The sequence below is a fragment of the Sturnira hondurensis genome, unplaced genomic scaffold (genome assembly GCF_014824575.4).
Source record: "Sturnira hondurensis isolate 20B ecotype Veracruz unplaced genomic scaffold, ASM1482457v3 Scaffold0021354, whole genome shotgun sequence".
NCBI classification, from domain to species: Eukaryota; Metazoa; Chordata; class Mammalia; order Chiroptera; family Phyllostomidae; genus Sturnira; species Sturnira hondurensis.
The window spans coordinates 35674831-35687894 of record NW_028093985.1 but is presented as its reverse complement, the minus strand read 5'-3'; the positions used below and the strand labels follow the sequence as shown (position 1 = coordinate 35687894).

The following is a 13064-nucleotide window of genomic DNA, read 5'->3' as shown; positions in this document are numbered from 1 at the left end:
TGGCTCTAGGACATGGGGCCACACCTGCCCAGACTCACGATGGCAGCGCAGTAAACTTGGAATAATGCAGAAATACTGGCAGGTGTAACTGATCGTGGGAGGAGTCAGAAATAGGGGTACAGAGGAAGATTGGTGCGGGGATTTAAAACCGAGACACGGCAGTCATTAGAGTGAGCCATGCGGTTTTGGCAGAGTGCAGACCCCCTCTTTCCCAGGTGAAAGGGAAAACCACGCAGCTTTGCCAGAATGGAGATTCCTACGGGCAGGTGAAGAAGAAAGATGCACGCTTTTGGTGGAGTGCAGTCCCCTGCAGCTTTGATAGAAGTGGCCCACATGGCTTTGGAGTGCTCCCTTTGGCCACATGGCCTGGAAAGCAGGAGAGACTTTGACTGGAACTTGGTACAAAGAACTCTTGTCAGTGGAAGGTGCCATATGACTTTGGATTGATTGGAGATCCTGCCTGGACGGTCAGCACAGCTGACAATACCAGCGGCCTGGAAAAATGGACTGTGTTCTTTTCCTGATTTATGGTACCCAGAGTTAGGACAGGGGGAGAAGGGAGCACTGTGTGTGTGTGGGGGGGGGGGGGTATACCCTAAAGGACTTTGATATTTTAATGGAGGCTTTAGGCCTGAATAGCATTAAATAAACATTTCAACATTTCGTTTCCTTTTCACAAATCTCTGGCATTGAGAGATGTCTTTCCAATTGGCGACGGATGGTCAGGCCCAGTAGGGGGCGCTGGATGGTATTAGTATACCATCCTCTGGAGTCCGGGGCCCCAGTGTATCTGTTCTTTAACAGTTTTTTGGGCATCCCTGGTTAGGCCAAATATTGCCCCCGCCTTGGACCCCTGTTCAGTAACAAATTGTTTTAGTATTAGTACTATTACACTTACTATTTACTACAATTACTATATATTCACTAGTATTTAATATTACTGTTAGCATAATTATAATCCTTAGCATAATATTGCTCTACTAATTTGATTTACCAATGTCATAGTACACTTTTTACTTCATGGACAACTTCCTATTCGCAGGACATATTTTATATTTGCTGTACCTAAACTTGTTCCAGTTATTCTCTCTTCCTGGAATGCCTTCCCATCATACCTTTATAACTTTATAGTTATTGTGTAACAAAAGCTTGAAACCAGGCATCCTGACCCAGGGCTTGGCCCCACCCTAGCTTGTCAGGGTGCACTGGGCCACATGGGGGCTGAAGTGACCATGGCGTCCGTGGGGACAGAGAAGGGAATGAGTGAGCGGGGCAGGTCTCCAGCACTCCCACGGGCTGCGGGCGGCCCGATAGAGAGCTCATGCTGGCAGCTGACCCTGGCAAGACTCTGATCAGCCTTCTTGAGGAGTATGGGACCAGGATAGGGAAGATGCTCACGTGCAACCTTCTCAAAGGCCAGGGCGAAGCCCATCAGCATATCACCTTTAGGTCACCGTTGGTGACACCAGCTGCACAACCATCTCTATTTATTGAGGGAAAGGGCTTCCCAGAGGAAAGTATGGAAGAGAAAGAATCTCCACCAAAGGCGTCTGAGCTCAGGAGCAGTTCTGACTGGCATGGCTTGATTGGGGAGCTCATGGAAAGATAAAGGCCCCTTCTTCCAGCAATTAGTATAACATTTCCAGTCTTGAACAAGGGGAGGACAGGGTCCAGCAAGAAGGCAGTCAAGCACAAGGCAGTGGAGAGGCCCTGAAACACCTCAAAGCAGGGAGAGTGCTGGTGCCAGCCCTGGAGGCCAGCAGTTCTTTTTCTCCGCTAGAGTCCTCACTGCCTCCGGATGTTTCGGTTTTTACTGCCACAGTGGCTGCTACTCCTGTCCCATCTGCTGTCTCAACCAGGAGCCCCNGATTTACCAATGTCATAGTACACTTTTTACTTCATGGACAACTTCCTATTCGCAGGACATATTTTATATTTGCTGTACCTAAACTTGTTCCAGTTATTCTCTCTTCCTGGAATGCCTTCCCATCATACCTTTATAACTTTATAGTTATTGTGTAACAAAAGCTTGAAACCAGGCATCCTGACCCAGGGCTTGGCCCCACCCTAGCTTGTCAGGGTGCACTGGGCCACATGGGGGCTGAAGTGACCATGGTGTCCGTGGGGACAGAGAAGGGAATGAGGCAGGTCTCCAGCACTCCCACGGGCTGCAGGCGGCCCAATAGATACTGAGGGGCGGCCCCTGTCTCCCCTCAGTAGTGTGAGTGCAACCTTGTTGGTGCTCTGAAGGAGCTGGTGGTGAAGAAAGGCTGGTGGCTACCTGAGTCAGGAGTCTGGGCCAGCCCACCAAAAAGAGTTTACCATGACCTGCTGAATGGAGCATTTCACTGAGGTTGGCAATGGCACTTCCAAAAAGCTGGCAAAGCATAATGCAGCAGCCAAAATGCTGCTTCCAGTGCACACAGTGCCTCTGGATGTCTGGGACGGGAATGAGGCAGAGTCTGATGATAATCACTTCTCACTGATGTGGGCTTTTGCCTGCATGGACTTCAGGTTGCATCTGGGATTCTCTGTGAAATTCAATAGAGAAAAGATCCTGTCCCTCTGTAGCTGTGTTCTGGGCTCCTTGGGTGCTTTGGGCCCTGCCTTCTGCAGTGTCCTCAGTGAGCTCTCTTAGGAGCAGGCCCTCAATGTCATCTACCTGAATACTGAGGAGTTGGGCCTGAGTGGGCTCTGCCAGTGCTGGTGGAGCTGCCCACACAGCAGAGCACCATGTGCCGTGGCTCTGCAACCACCAAGGAAGCAGCTCATGGCTAGGCTGCTCACCATGTCCTATAGTGCCTCAAGATCATGGCGGGTAGCAAATAAAGCTCCAGATGGACTTAAGGATGCACACCCTTGCTCCGTGCTCTTCCTGCCCTTAGTCAGGAATCTGCCCGGCTTTGGTAACCCTTGGAGCTGTCATCTCTACCTCTGACACAGGCTGCCTCCCTGCAGGCTGAGGAGGGCATGGTGCCGGGAGCCATGGCCCAAAGTGCCTAAGTGACCCCTAGAGCCCAGAATAAATGTGGTGCTCACTGGGTTCTTAAACCTTGCTTTTAAAAAAAAAGGCATCTTTGACCTAGAAATTCCTCTTTGGGGATTTTTTCTAAGATAAAACTCTGCAAAAATTTAACATCTTATATTAATTGTAGATTATAGAGTTGCTAGGTTAGGAAAGTAAAAATTTAACACCTTAACACAGTATTGTGGAAATGTCTTTATTGATAAGAAGAAAGATGTACACACTCAATTGTTAAGAAAGCAGATTCCAGAAAATCTAAAGGGTATTTTTTTCTTCTTGAGACAGTTTTGGTAAACCACATTTTTCTAGTACTTCAACCATTTCTTCTGAGTTTTCAAATGTATTGACATAAATCTGATAAGAGCATCATGTTTTCTTTTATGGCTGCAGCACCCATAATTGTGTCTCCCTGTTTATTCCTAACACTGTTTGTGCCTTCTCTCTCAGATTTCTCATCTTGTCAAAAACCAAAAACAAAAACAGGTAGGTTTTTTTCCTTCCTTCTTTATTTCTGGTATTTTTGTTTTTTATTTTATGCCCTTGTATTTTGGGGTATGTTAGTTTTTAGTCCTTTTTAGATGCTTAGTTTTTAGTCTTTTCTTTACTCTCAGCATAACCATTTGTGGATATATACCTCATTTGTTCCATTTCTGCCAGCTCATTTGACTTTTTATCTTCTGTTTTTAAAATCCTATCTCTTGTTAAGTCCTATTTCTTTTTTTTAATTTTTATTTTATTTAATTCTTGTTCGAGTATAGTTTTCTATCTTATATTCCCAGCCCTGCCCCCCACAGTGCCCCCCACCTTAGTTATTGTCCATGTGTCCTTTATACTTGTTCATGTGAGTCCATCCCCTTTTTCCCTATGATTCTCTCCCCTCTGGTCCCTGTCAGCCTGTTCCATATTTCAGTGTCATTGGTCATATTTTGCTTGTTCATTTGTTTTGTTGTTTAGATTCCTGTTAACGGTGATATCATATGGTATTTGTCTTTCACCACCTGGCTTATTTCGCTCAGCATAATGCTTTCCAGTTCCATCCATGATGTTGCAAAGGGTAGGAGCTCCTTCTTCTTTTCTGCAGCATAGAATTCCATTGTGTAAATGTACCATAGCTTTTTGATCCAGTCATTTACCGATGGGCATCTAGGTTGCTTCCAACTCTTGGCTATTGTAAATTGTGCTGCTATGAACATCGGGGTGCATAGGTTCTTTTGGATTGGTGTTTCAGTGTCCTTAGGATATACTCCTAATAGTAGAACCATAGAAGACCCTGAATAGCAGCTGCAATTTTGAGAAAGGAGAACAAAGTAGGAGGGATCACAATACCTGATATCAAACTGTATTACAAGGCCACTGTAATCAAAACAGCCTGGTACTGGCATAAAAACAGCCTGGTACTGACCAATGAAATAGAACAGAGAGCCCATAAATAAACCCAAATCTCTACAGTCAATTAATATTCGACAAAGGGGGCAGTAACATAAAATGGAGTAAAGATAGCCTTTTCAACAAATGGTGTTGGGAGAACTGGACAGCTACATGCAAAAAAATGAAATTCGAGCACCAACTTACACCATACACCAACATAAATTCAAGGTGGATAAAAGACTTAAATATAAGCCATGAAATCATTAAAGCCCTAGAGGAGAACATTGGCAGGAAAATCTCAGGTATTCCACGCAGCAAGATTTTTACTGATATGTCCCCTAGAGCAAGGGATATAAAAGAAAGAATAAACAAATGGGAGCTCATGAAAATTAAAAGCTTCTGCATGGCTAAGGAAAACAGTATCAAGATAAAAAGAGAAGCAACAGTTTGGGAAAACATATTTGCCAGTGATACCTCAGACAAAGGTTTAATCTCCAAAATATACAAAGAACTCACTTGACTCCACTCAAAGACAAGCAACCCAATTAAAAAATGGGCAAAGGACTTGAACAGACATTTCTCCCAGGAGGACATACAGAGGATCCAGAGACACATGAAAAGATGCTCAATATCGCTAGCTACCAGAGAGATGCAAATTAAAACCACAATGAGATACCACTTTACACCAGTCAGAATGGCTATCATAAACAAAGAAACAAACAACAAGTGCTGGAGAGGCTGTGGAGAAAAGGGGACCCTAGTTCACTGTTGGTGGGATTGCAGACTGGTACAACCACTATGGAAAACAGTATGGAATTTTCTAAGAAAACTAAAAATGAACATGCCTTTAAGTCCTATTCTGATTTGATCTCATTTCAAAGGACAAATGTTTTTAAAATTGTTTTATTTCACCAAGAACTTTGTTCATATTTTCTTCTGCTTTATGGTATGTATTTATTCTGCTATGTATTCTTTAACACTTATTTATTGTTGTTTCCCCCTGTGCCTTTGCAGAGGCCCCATTCTGATCCTTTCTGATTATCTGTGATGTTTACATGAAGGCCACCCCTTGTGGAACAGCTATTTGTTGAAGAATATTGGAAAGAGGACAGGGGGGATGACCTGGGAGAGCAAGTAGAGGTATGTCCACTTGGAAATTTTCCCACCAACCCTCTGCTCTGGGCATAAGCCTCCACCCCAGGCTCTCATGTGCACTTGACTTACAATTAAGCCTGGAATGTCCCTGATCAAGACCAGCATCTGCAGGGCTGATTGCCTGCTACCCTGTCTGCCCCACCACACCCCTCCAACAGCACGAGTGACTCATCTGTGCATTCCCTCAGTTTTGCTTCATTTTCTCTGTCATTCCATCACGTCTCTCAGACCCTAGGGACATGCTGGAGGCCTGTCTGAGGCATGCAATTCCAAGAAAAGGATTTCCAGTTTGACCTCTTGGGATGTGCTTAATTTTGAAAGGCTCTGCGTATTGTTAAAGATCATAGGACCATATGCTTGCTCTGAGATTTCTTTCACAGTTGGGTCCAAACTTTACCTTAGTTAGCAGTAATTATTCATGAATTGTGGTTTTCTGATTGTGCTGTTTTCTAGGTACATTAAATAATGAACTGTCATCTCTATTTCACACAACCCCCCACCCCACCGATATTTACCAGGTCAGCCTCAAACCCTAAACTGGTTTCTCTGCCTTCAGTCCTTCACATCTCCACACAGCACCATCACAGTTATAGAGTACTAAAATTCTGTTGCATTACGTCACTTTCCTCCACCAAAACCTTTGTGGTACTTTGTGATCCTCAACATGATATTCCAGGCCTTTCACAACATGACTTATATCTATCTTCCCAGCCTTGTTGTCCTTGAGGCCCTCCATTAACCTGACACTAAATGACAGGAATGACTCTACCTCCAGGTCCCATTTATATTTCATCACAAATGAAATATACTTCAAAAATTGCCATGGTGACACCCTCCCTTTTGCCAGTCAGAACAAGTACCCCTGGTTCCACGTGTCCAGCTTGTATTATAGTTAGTCATTTACACACTTGTTACCCCTCCTGAACTTCTCTCACTTCAAGGAAGCATCCAAGACTTCTTCATTCTACAGCACGTGCTGCAGCAGCTCGCACACATATCCACTAACAAAAAAGGAGCAATGCCACATTTACCATTGGGAACGGTAACTTGGGGGTCTGTTTCGGGTGAGTATGAGGAGTATAAAGCACTTTTCCAGGCTCTAACCCACTCCCCCAACCCTCTTCTACTCTTACCCTCCCCTGTGAGATTGAAGTGTTAAGATTTCTGCCTTGCATAACAGATAAAGTAAACCTTAAGGTTCACACACATGGCAGGTACTGAAAGCAAACCCTCCAATAAATGTCATATCTCTGCAATTTGTACTCTCCTTTTACTATTGCCACAGCCTAAATCACCATGATGTTGATCTCAAATTTATGTTAAAAAAAAACACAAACCAAGATGCAAGGTGACAACGGAGTAGGTAGATATTAACACTCACTTCCTTCTAGAGTCAAACAAATTAAAACTAAAATATAGAGCAATCAACCTGAATAACCATCTGAAGATTAGCTGAAGAGAAGGCTTATAACCAAGGATTTACAGAAGTCACAAGACTAGTAGGAAGGGCAGAGGTGTGAAAAGGACTGGCCTCAACACCATGGGCAGTGGCTGAGATTCCAGAGAAATATCTCAGCTGCAGAAGTCCCCCACGAAGTGTGGGGTCTCATCCCTGGGATGGGTTCCCCAGCCCAGAGCACCAGAGTTGAAAAGAGGCACCTACATAATACCCAGCTATGAAAATAAGCAGAAATTCTGTCCACCAGGGAGAAGCAGGAGTATGCTAGAGATACAGGCATTCACCTAAAGGGCCAACATCCAAAATTTCACTCATAGCTACTCACCCTGGGCTCTGGTGGAGGGAGCACTGACTACACAGAGTTATGTAAGGGAGACCGGGGTTTGTGATCCTTTGTGAAAAGACAGCTTAAGGGAGAGCCACCAGGACACTCGTGCCAAGTCTCTCCTACACTAGAAATACTATCTTTCTGGTGTGGAGCACTGCTCTCCATAAGGCTAGCCTGGGGAAAAGCCACACCTCCACACTCTGGACTCCCTATAGTTCCACCCTAAAGAGCTTGCACCTTGCTGAGGAGTCAGCTGCCTGGGCCCAGGTATAGAGGTTTGTACAGACTCAGGGGGTGTCAGTGAATGAGGTGTGTGGCTTTTGAGTGGTAGCCATTCACTTCACGGTCCCTTGAATCTGATTGGTGCCTCCGTCTCATAAGAAATCTGCTAGCCCCATTCTCTGCATTCCCAGTAGATGCACCCTTCCAACTGCTGCTTGTTCTGCCCCACCAAGGTCTGAGCAGAATTGGGAACAGATTGAGTGTGTGGCTCTGCAGAAGGGACACACCCTCCATCTTGCAACAAGACTGACCAACACCTTCCCCTCATGGGAGATGCACTAGCCCCATCCTTCTGCCTCCTGGCAGCCCTGCCCTGCTAAGATCAAGATCCCAGCAGGATCTGGAACAGACTGAGTTGTATAGCTCTAGGATGGGATCATTTTTCCCTCATACACCTAAGGACTGTAGAGCCCTCCCTTCAAAAGGCCAAATCTTTGCCTATTTGGGACTGATAAACTCTGCTGGCCTCACCTTGACTCCCTGAGAAACTGCCCCATCACAAAGATATGTAAGTACCCAGGGTCATAGCTTGATTGGTATACCATGGGATCTTCGCTGAGTAGCCTCAGAATCAGCACTGACCTGAAGTTAGACTCTGTATCAGTGTGGACTAATTTCCCCTACCTAGTGACTCACTGAGACCCTATCTTGTGCAGCTTGAGTTTCACCAGAGGATCTCGTTGTGACTAAGCCTGATAGGCAGCTGAAGGGTGTAGGCAGGTATAAGCAAATCTCAGGTTGCCTTGGGACATTTGCTGACCTCCACCAGGCCAAGTGCTAGTCAGAGCTGTCTTTGGCGTACAGCTTGGTCCTTTCCACATACCCAGGCCAAGCAGAGGCAGCCACAAAGTACAGTTTACATTGTAGCTCCAAACAGGTTGCCCAGGGCCAGTCACAGGCAGTCTGACTGCACCAGAGTCCCTCCCAAGAGGCCCCAGAACAAACATACTCAGTGGCCAGCTTCAGACAACATTAGAGCAGAATCCAATTCAATTCAAAAGCAGCATATCCAAAGGAAGATCTCAACAGCCACCAGACCCTGCTAAGACAAATTCCACTTTTCGTGATAAGCACCTGCACAGCAGCTCATGCACTGAGGTTATGGGTCAATCCTTACAATCAGCAAGCCTGAGTGTTTACACCACACAGAAATAGGCCAACAGAAATCAAGACTCAAGTACAACAGGAGAGCCCATATAACCCACGTAAGGGACATTCCTGGAGCACCTAGCTCAGGTGATGAAGATTGTATCACTGGGTCCCACAGGACCCCTACTATATAAGGCCACTCTATCAAGACTGGAAGTCATAGAAGATCTATCTAATACATAGAAACAAATGCTAAGAGGTAGCTCAAATGGGAAGACAGAAAAACATGCTCCAAATGAAAAAGCAGAAAAAATCTCAAGAAAAGTAGCTAAATGAAAGGCAGGCAATCCATTTAGCAGATACAGAGTTCAAAACAATGGTTACAAGAATGATCAAGGAACTTAGTGACGACTTCAACAAAGAGACTCTAAGCATTAAAAAGGACACAGAAATAAAAATTAGCCAATCAAAAACAAAGAATAGACTATCTGAAGTGTAGTATACACTAGAAGGGAAAAAACAGTAGATTAGATGAAGCAGAGGATCGAATCAGCGATTTCTGGTAGACAACGTAGCAGAAAACACCCAATCAGAGAAGCAAAAAGAAAAGGAAATTTTAACAAATAAGGATAATTCATAGGACATTTAGGACAATATGAAGTGTAACAATATCCAGAGTACTAGAAGGAGAAGACAGAGAGTGAGCCCTGGATTAAAAAACTATTTGAAGAAATAACGACTACAACTTTCCTAACCCGGAGAAGGAAAAAGGCACATACTTCCAGAAAGTACAGAGTCCCAAATAAGATGAACCCAAGGAGGCCCACACTAAGCCACATCATAATTAAAATAGCAAAAACAAAGAGAAAATTTTAAAAGTAGCAAGAGAAAAGCAATTACTTACCTACAAGTAGCTCTCATAAAACTGTCCAATGATTTCTCGACAGAAACATTTCATATCAGAAGGGATTGGCATGAAATACTCAAAGTGATGAAAAACAAGGATCTACAACCAAGACTACTTTAACCAGACAGCCTATCATTTAAAATTGAAGGAGAAATAAAAGAGTTTCCCACAAAACAAAAAGCAAAAGGTATTTGTTACCACCAAACTAGTATTACAAGGTATATTAAAGGGTCTTCTTTAAAAAGAGGAAGAAAGAGCCCTGGCAGGTGTAGCTCAGTGGATTGAGCACAGTCCTGTGAACTAAAAAGAGGAGGAAGAAAAAGAAAAAACAGAGAAACTCATTCATAAATAATAAAATGGTAAGAAATATGTATCTATCAGTAATCACTTTTAATGTAAATGGCTTATATGCTCCTAATGGAAGACAAGGGTAGCTAAATGGATAAGAAAACAAGACCCATACATATGCTGTCTATGCAACGTACTTCAGAACACAGAGACACACAGAGTAAAAGTAAAGGGATAGAAAAGATATTTCACGCAAATAAAAATGAAAAAATGCTGGAGTAGTGATATGTATGTCTGACAAAATAGATTTTAAACCAAAGACTATAGTAAAAAACTAAAAAGAATACTACATAATAATAAAAGGAGAAATCCAACAAAAGGATATAACACTTGTAAACCTTTATGCACCAAACATAGATAGGAGCACCTAAATGTATAAAGAAAATCTTGATGGACATAAAGGGAGAGATCAACAATAATATAGTCACAGCAGAGGATTTCAACACTTCTTTGACATCAATAGATAGGTCTTCCAGACAGAATATCAACAAGCAGACAATGACCTTAGAGGAAACACCAGATTAGATGGATTTAATTGATATCTTTAGAGCATTTCACCCCAAAGCAGCAGAGTATACATTCTTTTCAAGTGTACAAAGAACAATTTCTAGGATAAATCACATGTTAGAACACAGAACAAATCACAATAAACTTAAGAAGACTAAAAGCATATCAAGCATCTTCTCTGACTGTAATAGTAAGAAACCAGAATTCAATTACAAAAAAAAATAACCTGAAAAAAAACCCCATAAGTACATGGAAAGTAAATAGCATGTCACTAATCAATGAATGGGTTAACAACGAGAAAAGGGAAATCAAAAGATTACTTGAGACAAATGAAAATGAGAACACAACTCCAAATCTATGAGGCACAGCTAAAGTAGCCCTAAAGGAAAATTCATAGCATTACAGGCTTACATCAAGAAACAATAAAAATCTCAACAATCTAACCTTACATCTAATGGAACTAGAAAAAGTACAAAAGCAAAATCTAAAGTGAGTAGGAGAAAGGAAATAGTAAAGATCAAAAGTAAAACAAATGATCAATGAAACCAACAGCTGTTTTTTGACAAGATTAACAAGACTGATAAACCTTTAACCAGATTCATCAAGAACAAAAGAAAAGAAGGACAAGTTGTCCTTAAAATAATAAAAATAAAACCAGAAAAGAAGGACAAGTTGTAAACCTCTAGTCAAGATGGAGTCATAGGTAAACGTAGCTTGACTCCTTGCACAAGCACATCAAAATTACAATGAAACTATAGAACAACCATCACTCAGAACTGTCAGAAATCAAATTGAGTGGAATTCTGACAACTATGGAATTAAAAAAACCACAGCCATCCAGACTGGTAGGAGGGGCAGAGTGGGCTGGTCCCACCCACATCCATGGGATGGTGGATAAACATTTGGGAGGAATGTCATGGAATGAGGAATTTCAGTCCCATACCAGACACCCCAGTATCAGGAAGATAAGTCCCCATAACTTCTCGCTGCAAAAATCATAAGGATTGAGTCAGAAGAAACACCCAAGCAGTTCCTCTTAAAGAACCCACATGCAAACTTACTCAGACTCACTCCCTCTGGGCTTCAGCACTGGGGTAACAACCACTGACACCAATGAAAGGCACCAGCAACATAAGGGGAAGAACTGAAGTGTCTGGCATCAAGTCAAGAGCTGGGGGACAGCTTTCTCCCAGATAGGCAGGCAGAAGTGATTGCCCCTTTTCTGAACCCTCCCCCAACAGGGCCACAGAGCCAGCTGGCGGGTGCCACATCGAGACTCTATCAGCCTGGCTAACAATGTTTGACCCTCACTGGACATCCTCTGACATTCCCACACACCCAACTTATGGGCCAACCCAAGCTGTTAACAGTGGCTTTTCCAAAGGAATGGCTGTTTGGATCATGCTTCAGAAATGCCTCTCAAATAAGCAACAGCTGGTTTTAGCAAGCTCCCAGCCCATGAACATTTTGATAAGTGGCCCCAGGCCTGGCATTGGCAACAGCCAGCCTATGTTCACAGCTTGGCTTCTCCTGAAAATCTCCATCCAAAACAACTGGCAGCCATCTGCTGGTTGCTTTATAGCTCATGTAGATGAAGTTCCCAGGCAGAACACAGGTGGAGGCTTACTGTGGCCTGCACCACCTTAGAAACCCCAGAGCTTAGGCACTCAGTGGACAGCTGCAGACCACATCAGAGCAACACTTCTTGTAGCAATATTTTCCTGATATGTCTCCTAAGTCAAGAGAAACAAAAGAAAAAATAAAGAAATGAGACTACATAAAAAGTTTTTGAACAGCAAAGGAATCCACCAACAAAATGAAAAAACAAGACTTCTGCCAAGATGGAGGCATAGGTGGAAACACTGTGCCTTCTCCCACAACCAAGTTTGAATACAACAAAGGTTTGGTAAACAAAGACGCAGCCAAAGAACAGAAAATTGAACTATATAGAAGTCCAACAACACGAACGGTTCAGCGGGACCGTAAGAGGGGCGGAGCCAACAGTGGAGCAGGGTCGGGCAGGAAAGATCCCCCGACCCAGGCTCGCAGGCAGCCGGAGTAGCAGCAGATGGCAGCGCGACCCAGTGAGGGGGAGGGGCAGGCTGAGGGCGGTCACACATTCCTGCGCAGATAGACCAGCAGAGGAGTGGGCAGTGAGGCAGACCACACAGGCCCCAGCAGACAAGCCCAGTGAGTGTGCAAAGCGGTGGGCTGACCCCAGTCGCACAGTCATGTGCAGTGGGACGGATGCACAGCCCGGGTGGCGGGAGGCGGCAGACCAGACCACCATGGCTTTCCTTTGACTCCACCCCCACATACAGCGTCACAACCCAGCGACTGAGTTGCTAGTGACTGAGTTGCCCCGCCCTGGTGAACAGCTAGGATTCCACTCCTCATACGTAACAGGCATGAACAGTCCAAAATATGGCTCAAGAAGAACTCAAAACCCCAGAGCCGATAACTCTAAGCGAAAAAGAAATAGTGAACCTCTCAGATGCACAGTTCAAAATACTGGTGATCAGGATGCTCACAGAACTGGTTGATTTTAGTCACAAATTAGAGGAACATATGAAGGCTAAACTCATTGAAAGGGAAG

The 13064-nt window shown here is 43.8% G+C and overlaps 1 pseudogene; it reads left to right on the top strand.

Moving 5' to 3' along the window:
• The first annotated feature begins 1232 nt into the window (after nucleotides 1–1232).
• On the top strand, nucleotides 1233–3004 carry LOC118977486 (RISC-loading complex subunit TARBP2-like; annotated as a pseudogene).
• Nucleotides 3005–13064: the final 10060 nt, after the last annotated feature.